The 12,743-nt window shown below is 34.3% G+C and overlaps 1 pseudogene; it reads left to right on the top strand.

Annotated features, from left to right (window-relative positions):
- The first annotated feature begins 2,767 nt into the window (after positions 1-2,767).
- On the top strand, positions 2,768-8,201 carry LOC145890439 (uncharacterized; annotated as a pseudogene).
- The last annotated feature ends 4,542 nt before the right edge of the window (positions 8,202-12,743 follow it).

Below are 12,743 nucleotides of genomic sequence, written 5' to 3'. Positions count from 1 at the left end.
ACACCACTTATGTTTATCAATAAAATTGTTACATAATTACGTCATAGATTTACAATAATAACAATCCACGAACTGCATGTTGCTATTCGAAAGTTTAAAGTTGTTATTTGTGTGAAAAGCAGTTGATTTTAATGTCAAGTTTACGCTAATTATGCGTAAATTGAATATTTACTTTGAAGTAAAGTAAAATTGTAATTGTTTTTATAATATTTAACAGAACAACGAACACTAAGGCGTGTTTCGAAACAATTCCAAAATGGATCGCACGAACATCAGTTATTTACAAGTAATCATGTTTCCCAACAACCAGGGCGTTGGAAACGCAAATTTTGGTTTCGAATTATAATTTCTTTTCGAATAACGTTTGCAATTTTCTCAGCCGACGATAAATCTGCGTAAATTTAATGTTTACTTTGAAGTAAAGCAAAGTGGTGATTGTTTTCATTACAAGTAATCGGGCGTCCCTTCAACCGTGCAGGCAGTGTTGCCAGGTAAAATTTTCTAAAACCGCCCAACGCTTTGCCAAAACTAGCCCAAAAACCGTCCAAACAAGAAATTTCTGAAACAAGCCCAAAACCAGCCCAATTTTACTCTGACTTAGCTTGAAATCGACAACTGTTAGTGAATTGTCGCACTCAGTAGCTTTAACCTACCGCGGTTACGTTTTTTCACATTTGGTTCTGACCATGGCGCTACCTATTACGTTTTCTTTAATTGCAAGGAGCATTAATACATAGCAAAAACATTGCAATATTTGATGAATTTGGGTCATAATATAACTAAAACTAACAACTTTAAAAAACGCAATCAATTAAAACATGTATTTTTACAACTACAAAATCTCGTACATCTGTATTCCGTAGTTTCGTCATACGCGTGTGTAAAGCGATCAAACGTGGAAGCTGCAAGCATTATGGCAAAAAAATTTACCCACTACGAAAGACCTCTTGACTGCATTGTTTTCTCAAGCAATCCTTAGTTCATTGGTTACTATATTTTTTAAATTTGTTTGCAAAAATAAAATTTTCTCAGCACCATTGCTGCTTTGCAAAAACGACTCCAGTTGCATGGTTCAAGTTTCTGTCGCACCCACCCACTGCGTGTTTCTCTGAACGCATTATTACTCTCTGCGCCGTACGATTGTTTCGTTTGTCGGGAAATGAACGCATTGGTTTACTCTTGGTATGAGACATTAGTGCCAGAATGCGTGATTATAGGGGTTGAAAATGTCATTGGCGAACCCGCCCAATAAACCGCAACCCGCAACTCGTAAAAATAACCCGCAACTCGATGTTGAAAACCAGGCCAATTGGGCGGGAATACCGCCACCCTGGCAACCCTGCGTGCAGGTTTCGATCGTTTATGCAGTTTATTAGGCGTCTGGTTGTCCCTGGGCTTTTTTCTCTTAAGTTTTAGATGCCCAGCTGCGACTCGACCTACATTGCAAGTTATTTTTGCGTTGCCCCACTGTGTTGGAAATTAACTAGTGCGTCGTGACAGTGTTGGTGATGGTTTTACAAGGCTGTTAGCCACTGTTTCAATTTACAAAAACGTCATGCAATATTGAACATGTTTTGTGAACAAAAGAAAAAAAACAATAAAAGCCTGTTTCGAACAGTTCCAAAATGTTCCGCACGTAGATCTCATTTGAATTCCCGTTTGAAAAATGCATGCAAACCAAATTTAGTTTTGATTTAACAACGAAATGCAAGTTGGTTTGGGTTCCGCCAATAAATTACTAAAATATCACACCACTTATGTTTATCAATAAAATTGTTACATAATTACGTCATAGATTTACAATAATAACAATCCACGAACTGCATGTTGCTATTCGAAAGTTTAAAGTTGTTATTTGTGTGAAAAGCAGTTTATTTTAATGTCAAGTTTACGCTAATTATGCGTAAATTGAATATTTACTTTGAAGTAAAGTAAAATTGTAATTGTTTTTATAATATTTAACAGAACAACGAACACTAAGGCGTGTTTCGAAACAATTCCAAAATGGATCGCACGAACATCAGTTATTTACAAGTAATCATGTTTCCCAACAACCAGGGCGTTGGAAACGCAAATTTTGGTTTCGAATTATAATTTCTTTTCGAATAACGTTTGCAATTTTCTCAGCCGACGATAAATCTGCGTAAATTTAATGTTTACTTTGAAGTAAAGCAAAGTTGTGATTGTTTTCATTACAAGTAAACAGGCGTCCCTTCAACCGTGCAGGTTTCGATCGTTTATGCAGTTTATTAGGCGTCTGGTTGTCCCTGGGCTTAGATGCCCAGCTGCGACTCGACCTACATTGCAAGTTGTTTTTGCGTTGCCCCACTGTGTTGGAATTTAACTAGTGCGTCGTAACAGTGTTGGTGTTAGTTATTTAAAGCTGTTAGCTGTTTCAAAAAATGAAAATTTTTTGTATAAAACGCATAAGAACGAAAGCTGAAGCGCATTTCGAAACCGCACCAAAGATCAGTGTTAGTCAAGCAAATAAGCCGTACCAGAAAAAGAATAATTCAGCGCCGCGGCAGTAGTGCAATTGTTATTATTTCTGGGTAGATTGAGCCCTGATGATATTTGAATGAAAAATCTTTTAACAGTTTATTTTATTTTTTTTTTTTTTAAATTGACGCTTTATTCTGTAACCAATAGTTATTCACTCAAATGAAAGAAGGTTTTATGTCAAATTATTTTCGGCTACATTGATTTCAAAGTCTTTGTTCGGCACAGTTTTTCTTTGTCAAAGTTACGTGGTTCAGCGGAGGGCGAAATGGACAATTTCAGAAGGAGAAAGTTGTTTGCCAAGTAAGCTTAATTAACTTTTTTTTTTGAAAAAATGCTTGTTCTTTAATTTTAACTTTTGTGTGTTTTAAGTTGATGTTAAGTTTTGGTAGTGATGTATCGAAGCTTCGGTTAACCGAATTTATTTAAAAAATTTTATCAACAATAGCGTGTGGACCGCATGAAAAATTTTTAATACTATGAAGATCACAGTCTTTTGTGCGAAAAATCTTTTTTCTATAATTGTGTTTCACACATGACGTAACAATTAGCTATTACGAATGCGAGTTATTTATGTAAGTCGTAGCATTTACGATGCAGTTGATTGGTGACCGCGGTCAAACACATTTCGTTGCGATACACTTATAGGTGTTTAAAAAACTCAACAATAATGTAATGTACATGTTCTGTGCTTATTCTTCACCATTTTTTTGAACATTCTATGACCCGGAACATCATTAAATTGACACTTGTATGCAGCGCCCAAATGCTCGCTATCTACGCATTATGTAACTATTCATTTTGATCACTGTCAAACCCATTGCGTTGCGATTATACTTCATAGGTGTTTAAAAAAATGCAATGATAACGTGATTTATATGTTGTAAGCTTGTTCTACACCAATTTAAAAAATTCTCTGGCCCGGAACATTATTATTTTGTCACTTTTATGCACTGCCCCAAATGTTCGCTGTAACAACGCAGAACGCACATCTTGAGATTCACACAGCGTAACCGCGGCTGTAACTATAAGTAGTAATTAGATTAGTGGTTCTTAAACTATTTTGGTCGCGCCCCCTTACTAGTCAAATCTTGCCCCCCTCTTAGTCCGACAACTCAAAAAATGCGCAATTCAAAAACAAGCTTTTTTTAACGTTTGTCAATGGGAGGGATGTGACTGCATTTTTGAAACGAAACAATCTGCAAATACTCTGCACTGCTCTTTTTTTCTAAACTTCGATATCTTTAAATATTTGCCGCAGATAAAGGTAGCAAAACTATTTTCGACAATATAATGATCAATTTTGGTACACAGTTACCATTGTAACAAAACTGATGTAAAGAGGGACAAACATCATAATCTTTCAAACATTTAAACAAAGGTTTCTTTGCATGGAAATACTAAATACAAATGGAACGCTGATTGGTCATTTTTGAAAATGTTTGCGCTCCCCCTTGCCAAGCATCTACACCCCCCCTCCCCACTTTAAGAACCCCTGGTTTAGATAATGAATTTAATGTGCATTTTACACAAGTTGTTTAAAGCCCTTTTCATTCATATTTTCACAAAATTTTATGTTTTGGGCACTTTTTTTCATAGCATTTTTCACTCTTGCTGTGTAATTTATTTTATTTTATTTTACTTGCTGTGTAATTTATTGCATTTTTCACTCTTGTGGTGTAATTTATTTTATTATCATTTTTAGAGACTATAAGAAGGATGAAAAAGCTTCAAAGAAACATAAAAGGTATATACAACGTTTATTGGCTTCTTATCAGTTGTCTTGGCTTCTGATCAGTGGTAAAACTTTAAAAAAAATGTTTTTAACTCCCTCATCTAAGAATGGTTTTTGGCTTCTTTAACAATCTTGGTGTTGCAGAAATAAAAGAAAATTGGGTTGTTTACTTTATAATTTTAATTTTTTAACAGAACCCTACAGTTTTCTGATAGCAGCAGTGATGAGGATAGCTTATATTGGTAAATATATGATTACTAGTGCTTTTAACTTCTGAAAACCGTTGGGTGATGTAAACATGTATTTTCTTTTTATTCAAGTTTATCATCGTCATCTGATGACTCTACTGAAGAAAGCAGTAGCAGTAGTTCCTCCAGCAGCAGTAGCAGTGACTATAAACAATACCAACAATTTCTGAAATGGTAAGTGTTTTGTTACTTTTTACATGCTGTTTACATCAGTCGGGGGGAGGGGGGACTTAACCATTTTTAATTGGGGACACAAGCTCTATAACAAAACTTCCATTTTTTGTGGTAAATTTATTGTCCTATGCAGCACAATATGTCATATTTTCAAAAAGTGTCCAAAAAAAATCTTCAACGTTTTTCAAAAACTAGTCATTGTGACATTACTGTTACATAACAAAATAGAGTTGCGTCAGTAAAAAATTTTTATTAAGTTGATCTGTTTTGTGTCAGGTTGATTAGGTCAACATTTAAAAAGAGGTTTTGGTTTAAGGATTTAGACAAAAAAAATACAGTTGCATTCATTCATTTATGAGAACTGAAAAAAAATTTTTGCTAACTTTATGCAATGGTGTAAACTTTAAAATGCCAGTTATGTGACAATTGCACAAACAACTGTGTTTGCATGTTTCCATTAAAAACTATTTAACACGTCTTTAAATCTCCTAAATAGGTTGAAAAGCTTCACATCCTAAATAAAAAAAAAGCTAGAGTGTTTATCATTTGATTAGTTTCAAACATGAGGAAACCTCAAAATTACTTTACCTGACCTTTCATTTTTTTACACTTTAAGCAGACTTATGATAAAATTGTGTTACATACCCGACCATGCCATTTTTGTTTTGCAATATATTTTATCTATTAATGTTTGTTAAAATTTTTAAATAATAGACAATTGGCAACCTGCTTCCTATAGAGAAACAGCGAATAATTAGTGTCTGAATGAATCAATAGGTTTACAAGATTTTATACTGTTGTTTTTGTTTTTTTCAGGAAAGCAAAAAAAGACCAAAGGTTAGAATTTGCTAATGTCTTGTGTTATGTAACAAAGATTTTACCACTTCACTAATTTGCAGAAAAAAAATTGAGCGATATCACCATAAAAGGAGAAAAGACCGCAAACACTCAAAAAAAATGTTCAACCCAGAAAGCAACATAAAAAGTATGCTTTATAAGTTACATAAATTTTATTCTAGGTTAGTCAATTAAAAACTAAAGTAAAATACGTGTAAAATTTTTGGATATGCCTTCAGTAACGTTTAATATACTTTGTAGAATCATCAAGTGGTTTGAGGGAATGCCATGCATGTGATAAGCTGTATAAAAATGTCACATACCACTACAAAACATACCATCCAGACATGGACAAGTCAGAATTCCTGTATGCCAGTAGGGCGAAGAAAAACAGAATTGGAAAGTATCAAAATTTTGAGGGACACTTCTGTCCCATTTGCGGAAGGGCAGTAAAGAATTTATCTAAGCATTATGAAAATTTACATAAAACAATCGACACCAAATCCAAGCAATTTCAAACTCTTGTTGCAAAGACCCAGATTGGTTCTTTGCAATCTGTAATAACTAAATATGAGGAGCACTTATCAAAGTTTGGAGTAGGGAAACGCAAAAGAGTTGACAAGGCAGTGGCCCACTCAAATGCCAACCAAATAAGAACTTTAATACCAACTATTGAAGTATTTAAAAACCCCCAAAAGATTTTTGAAAATTTAGAGCAACATTTGAAAGGTGAAGGTCAAGTTTCATCGAAAGTTGCATATTTGTCTACATTACTGAATTTCCTTAGATTTTACAAAAACAATCAGTTTGATTTGATTTCCGAGAAATGTTTAAATTTAGTGCATTCGGAAACAATGGACCTGCATGCACGCATAAACAAAGAGAAAAAGAAAAGAGAATTTTACACTAAAGAAAAATCCAGAAAGAAGTTGTCCAACATAAAATCAAATGCATATAATGCCATACTACAGTACGAAAAAAGCGAAGAATTCAAGAGAGTTGCAAGAATTAGAGCCATGTCTGAATCCCAAGTTGGAAACGAAAACCTGCAACTATTGTATGGGGATATTTTCTGCAGGGTGATATGCAGACTAGGCTGTAGACCATCTGTAATGATTGGTCTCCTCATTAGAGAGCTCCAGGACTATGAAAAAACTGACGAGGGCAATTACTCAATTCTGGTGGTGGACCAGAAGGACAAGCAACCGGCGTGCATTGTTTTAAATACACTTGAATTACAAGACATTGAAACCACCAGTAAATTGGCTTGGATGTATCACAAGATAAAACCTACAGGGCAGTCACCAGTTTTTCCAACAACGTCAGCAAGAAACTTAGCAGCAACAGGCTCATTTAAAATGACAAATGCAGAATTTTCAAAAATTTTTAAAAAGGTTATTCCTTTTGTGTTTGAAAACACATCTTTAACGGCGACTGAAGTACGAAAACTCATACACACATGGATGGCAGATGAGCCAAAAGAGGTTCAAATTGCTGTGGCAAAAGCCTCTGGTCATTCACTTGCTGTTGCTGACCAAGTATATAATGTACAACACCCACACAGAAGGGTTGAAAAGGCTCGACTGTTGTTGGAGGCTCGTGCCTCTACATCTGGTAAGTGTTGTGTGTGATTTGTATTATATTAAATATATTTCTTCAGTGAATGGTTAACTTTTTATTTGTTTTTGACAGATGTTCAACCAGCACCATCACAACAACAAGATGATTTGCAAGGTTTGCACTATTGATTGCCTCTGTATAGTTAAATGTTTAAAGACAAAATAAAATATGGTTAACCTTTCAATTGTTTTTGACAGATGTTCAACCAGCACCATCACAACAACAAGATGATTTGCAAGGTTTGCACTATTGATTGCCTCTGTATAGTTAAATGTTTAAAGACAAAATAAAATATGGTTAACCTTTCAATTGTTTTTGACAGATGTTCAACCAGCACCATCACAACAAGATGATTTGCAAGGTTTGCACTATTGATTGCCTCTGTATAGTTAAATGTTTAAAGACAAAATAAAATATGGTTAACCTTTCAATTGTTTTTGACAGATGTTCAACCAGCACCATCACAACAAGATGATTTGCAAGGTTTGCACTATTGATTGCCTCTGCATAGTTAAGTGTTTAAAGACAAAATAAAATGTGGTTAACCTTTCAATTGTTTTTGACAGATGTTCAACCAGCACCATCACAACAACAAGATGATTTGCAAGGTTTGCACTATTGATTGCCTCTGTATAGTTAAATGTTTAAAGACAAAATAAAATGTGGTTAACCTTTCAATTGTTTTTGACAGATGTTCAACCAGCACCATCACAACAACAAGATGATTTGCAAGGTTTGCACTATTGATTGCCTCTGTATAGTTAAATGTTTAAAGACAAAATAAAATGTGGTTAACCTTTTGATTGTTTTTGACAGATGTTCAACCAGCACCATCACAACAACAAGATGATTTGCAAGGTAATGAATACGAACAAATTACTAAAATATTGTTAAAGTGTTTATCTTTGTCTGGCTTTTTGTTTTGTAGAGGTCAAGTTTATTCGAGTAGTGTTCTTGGATGATGGTGAATGCCTTGACATCTACCGGATTACAGATTTGAAAACGGAAGGCCGAAAGAAAATAAAACACTTTGAAGAAATAAAGGTGAAAGATTTGTGCTTCGCTCGCTGGCCTGGAAACAAACTGTTTTACAAGGCAGGGAGAATTGCCAAAGATGAAGGTAAAATGAATTATCAGTTCTAATTTTGTTAAGCATAATAGAATCATGAGTTGTTTTTGAATGCTGGGAAACAGTACATAATTTAAGCTTTTTTTCTGTGAACAGGTCGGTCAAGCTGCACACATTCTGATTCAGAGGCCTCAAATATGTCCCCATCAAAACCAAAAAGCTAACAATGAAATGCAATTTCAGCCTTTGATTAATGTTGTTAGTTTACATTAACGTTTTTGAGTGTGAATGGTCTGATTATTTCTGTCAAGTGTTATGCTGTAAATGACTTAGTTTACTTAAAATTGCCTTCAAATGCTTTAATATTTCTGCTGGTACCAAGTGTACGCTGTGAATGACTTTGTTCACTTATAGAAAAATTGCCTTCAAATGCTTTAATATTTCTACTGGTACCAAGTGTTTGCTGTAAATGACTTAGTTTACTTAAAATTGCCTTCAAATACTTTAATATTTCTGCTGGTACCAAGTGTTTGCTGTAAATGACTTAGTTTACTTAAAATTGCCTTCAAATGCTTTAATATTTCTGCTGGTACCAAGTGTTTGCTGTAAATGACTTTGTTCACTTAAAATTGCCTTCAAATGCTTTAATATTTCTGCTGGTACCAAGTGTTTGCTGTAAATGACTTTGTTCACTTAAAATTGCCTTCAAATGCTTTAATATTTCTGCTGGTACCAAGTGTTTGCTGTAAATGACTTTGTACACTTAAAATTGCCTTTAAATGCTTTAATGTTTCTGCTAGTACCAAGTGTATGCTGTAAATGACTTTGTTCACTTATAGAAAAATTGCCTTCAAATGCTTTAATATTTCTGCTGGTACCAAGTGTTTGCTGTAAATGACTTAGTTTACTTAAAATTGCCTTCAAATGCTTTAATATTTCTGCTGGTACCAAGTGTTTGCTGTAAATGACTTTGTACACTTAAAATTGCCTTCAAATGCTTTAATATTTCTGCTGGTACCAAGTGTTTGCTGTAAATGACTTTGTTCACTTAAAATTGCCTTCAAATGCTTTAATATTTCTGCTGGTACCAAGTGTTTGCTGTAAATGACTTTGTTCACTTAAAATTGCCTTCAAATGCTTTAATATTTCTGCTGATACCAAGTGTTTGCTGTAAATGACTTTGTTCACTTAAAATTGCCTTCAAATGCTTTAATATTTCTGCTGGTACCAAGTGTTTGCTGTAAATGACTTTGTTCACTTAAAATTGCCTTCAAATGCTTTAATCTTTCTGCTGGTACCAAGTGTTTGCTGTAAATGACTTTGTTCACTTAAAATTGCCTTCAAATGCTTTAATGTTTCTGCTGATACCAAGTGTACGCTGTAAATGACTTTGTTCACTTAAAATTGCCTTCAAATGCTTTAATATTTCTGCTGGTACCAAGTGTTTGCTGTAAATGACTTTGTTCACTTAAAATTGCCTTCAAATGCTTTAATATTTCTGCTGATACCAAGTGTTTGCTGTAAATGACTTTGTTCACTTAAAATTGCCTTCAAATGCTTTAATATTTCTGCTGGTACCAAGTGTTTGCTGTAAATGACTTTGTTCACTTAAAATTGCCTTCAAATGCTTTAATCTTTCTGCTGGTACCAAGTGTTTGCTGTAAATGACTTTGTTCACTTAAAATTGCCTTCAAATGCTTTAATGTTTCTGCTGATACCAAGTGTACGCTGTAAATGACTTTGTTCACTTAAAATTGCCTTCAAATGCTTTAATATTTCTGCTGGTACCAAGTGTTTGCTGTAAATGACTTTGTTCACTTAAAATTGCCTTCAAATGCTTTAATCTTTCTGCTGGTACCAAGTGTTTGCTGTAAATGACTTTGTTCACTTAAAATTGCCTTCAAATGCTTTAATGTTTCTGCTGGTACCAAGTGTACGCTGTAAATGACTTTGTTCACTTATAGAAAAATTGCCTTCAAATGCTTTAATATTTCTGCTGGTACCAAGTGTTTGCTGTAAATGACTTTGTTCACTTTTATAGAAAGTCCTTCAAATGCTTTCATAATTTTGCTAGTACTGAGTGTTATGCTGTACATTAATTTTCTTTATTCACTTTCCATCAAATAAAGTCTTTACGCTTAATAGTTCTGATGTATTTACATAATTTTGGGGATTTTTGACAGTTGTGATGTGTGTTGCTCAGCAAACTTATGTCGTTTCCGATTGGTTCACTGGCCAACGAGGTTACCGCCATGGAGAATACTTAGGTTCGAAAAGTCTTGCTACTTGTTTTGAATTGAATAAGGGTCAACCTTTTTTGAGACGTCACCTAGAACGGCGCACGTTTTGGAGCAAATCATTCAATAAATCACAAACTATTTTGTTTATGAGTCTGAGAATCGCTGGGCTTTTTCTTATTGGTATCTTGTACCTGTAGGTCAAAAATGACTAGTGTAGCTTTTGCACTTTTAAATTAAATAAGGGTCAACCTTTTTTTGAGACGCGTCATTCGCCTAGAACGGCGCACGTTTTGGAGCAAATCATTCAATAACTCACAAACTATTTTGTTTATGAGGCTGAGAATCACAGGGCTGTTTGCTATTGGTATCTTGCATGTGTAGTTTAAAAATCACTATTATAACTTCCGTACTTTAAAATGTAATATGGGTCAAACTTTTTTGAATCGCGTCAAGCCGTTTATTTGCTTGTTTCAACTTCAATTTTAATAAAATTTTGCAACGTGATACCACTGTCCATTTGATATCGGACTGTGGAAACCGTTTGCTTTTAATTACATTGACTTTAAATTGGAAAACGAATAGACGTTTTAAACAGCTTGATCCTTATTATCAACTCAAATACTACGAATTTCAGTCCTATGCATACAACAATGTGTTAGATATTGAATGATTATCGTTGAAACAGGCCGCTAATCAGAATTTCAAGTAGCTTGACCCTTATTAACTCCAAAACTACATAAGCCACAACATTAATCTTTGCAGGTCTTATAGTGGATACCAACATGAAACAGCACAGCGAACTTCAGTCCTATGCATACAACAATGTGTTAGATATTGAATGATTATCGTTGAAACAGGCGCTAACCAGAATTTCAAGTAGCTTGACCCTTATTAACTCCAAAACTACTTAAGCCACAACATTAATCTTTGCAGTAGTCTTAGAGGATGCCAACATTAAACATTACAGCGAATTTCAGCACTGTACATCGAAAAATGTGTAGGATATTCGATGATTTGCCTTAAAACGGGCGCAAATTCTATGACGGTGGTTTGACGCGTTTTCAACACCTTGACCCTTATCAACTCTAAAAGTACGATAGATACAGCATTCATCTTTGCAGAATTCATAGTGGATACGAACATGAAACAGCCCAGCGAATTTCAGCACTATGCATACAAAAATGTGTAAGATATTCGATGATTATCTTTAAAACAGTTGATTCGAATTTGATATAGCTTGTATCCACTGAAGTAGTAAACCTGCAACATTCATGAAAGTGCTCTTACGGGTCTATCCATCAGTTGAACAACACTATTCCGATATGAAATTTTTTTTTTAATTTTTTTCGCAATAGAAAATTTTGTTTACAGAAGTGAAATTTTATTTACAAACTCAAAATTTTGTTCTCAAAAGGGAAATTTTGTTTGCAAACTTGACATTTGGTTTACAAAAGGGAAACTATGATTTCGTTTGATGTTTACAAAAGAAATTGTAGTTCGTCGTGTTTCCGCCAAAGTTTTCACCTAGGATTGTTTGGCATTTTGATAGTGCATTATAAAAGTTTTCATAAAATCAACACCGAACATCTACCAAGCGTTTTCTCATTCCCCGCTACTTCCTAAAACAAATTAATGAATGCTTTTTGGTGTGGCAAGAAAAACATAAAACATGTAGCGTATTACGTTTTTCAATGATCGTCTTGACGTGGCTGCAGTATATATCTGCTAAATTTCAATTCGCTTGTATGTAAAAGTAAATACTAACATGCGATCACCTGTAAAAGACAAGGTTATTACGCGCTATACGTCAAAATAAAGAGAAGTTTTTCGGCATTGTCTGCTACATGACTGTGGTATTTGTCTGCTAAATTGCAAATCAATTAATTTAGTCCACCATTGCGACAATTAACAAGAATTTATATTTCCTAAATCGAAGTGTCCGACGAACATTTGCTACACCTACAGCTAAATCACGCAATTTGGGTTTGATTGTAATGCCAGTTGATGTAATCCAGTATTTCTATGATAAGATCGTTTAAGAACTAAGAATCAATCGCCAAATCAAGGCAAATTGTACCGCATATCTACATAGTCCTCTTGCGACACCATGCGAAAAATTGGAAATTTGAAAACAAAATTTCAAAACAAAAATTTCGTTTTCAAATTTTTTTTTTGTGTCGGACCGTGCTATAGGCTATGTATTATTCTGAACTATACAGCAACTGTTGCCTCTAGCTCGAAATGCAAACAAAAGTTTGTTCTGTACTGTTTACATGCAGTTCAAAATAATCGAAATTGCACCGAGGTGATATCGTAAAAAT

This window comes from Ascidia mentula, chromosome 2, assembly GCF_947561715.1.
Source record: "Ascidia mentula chromosome 2, kaAscMent1.1, whole genome shotgun sequence".
Lineage (NCBI taxonomy): Eukaryota > Metazoa > Chordata > Ascidiacea > Phlebobranchia > Ascidiidae > Ascidia > Ascidia mentula.
This window is presented reverse-complemented; position numbering and strand designations above follow the sequence as displayed.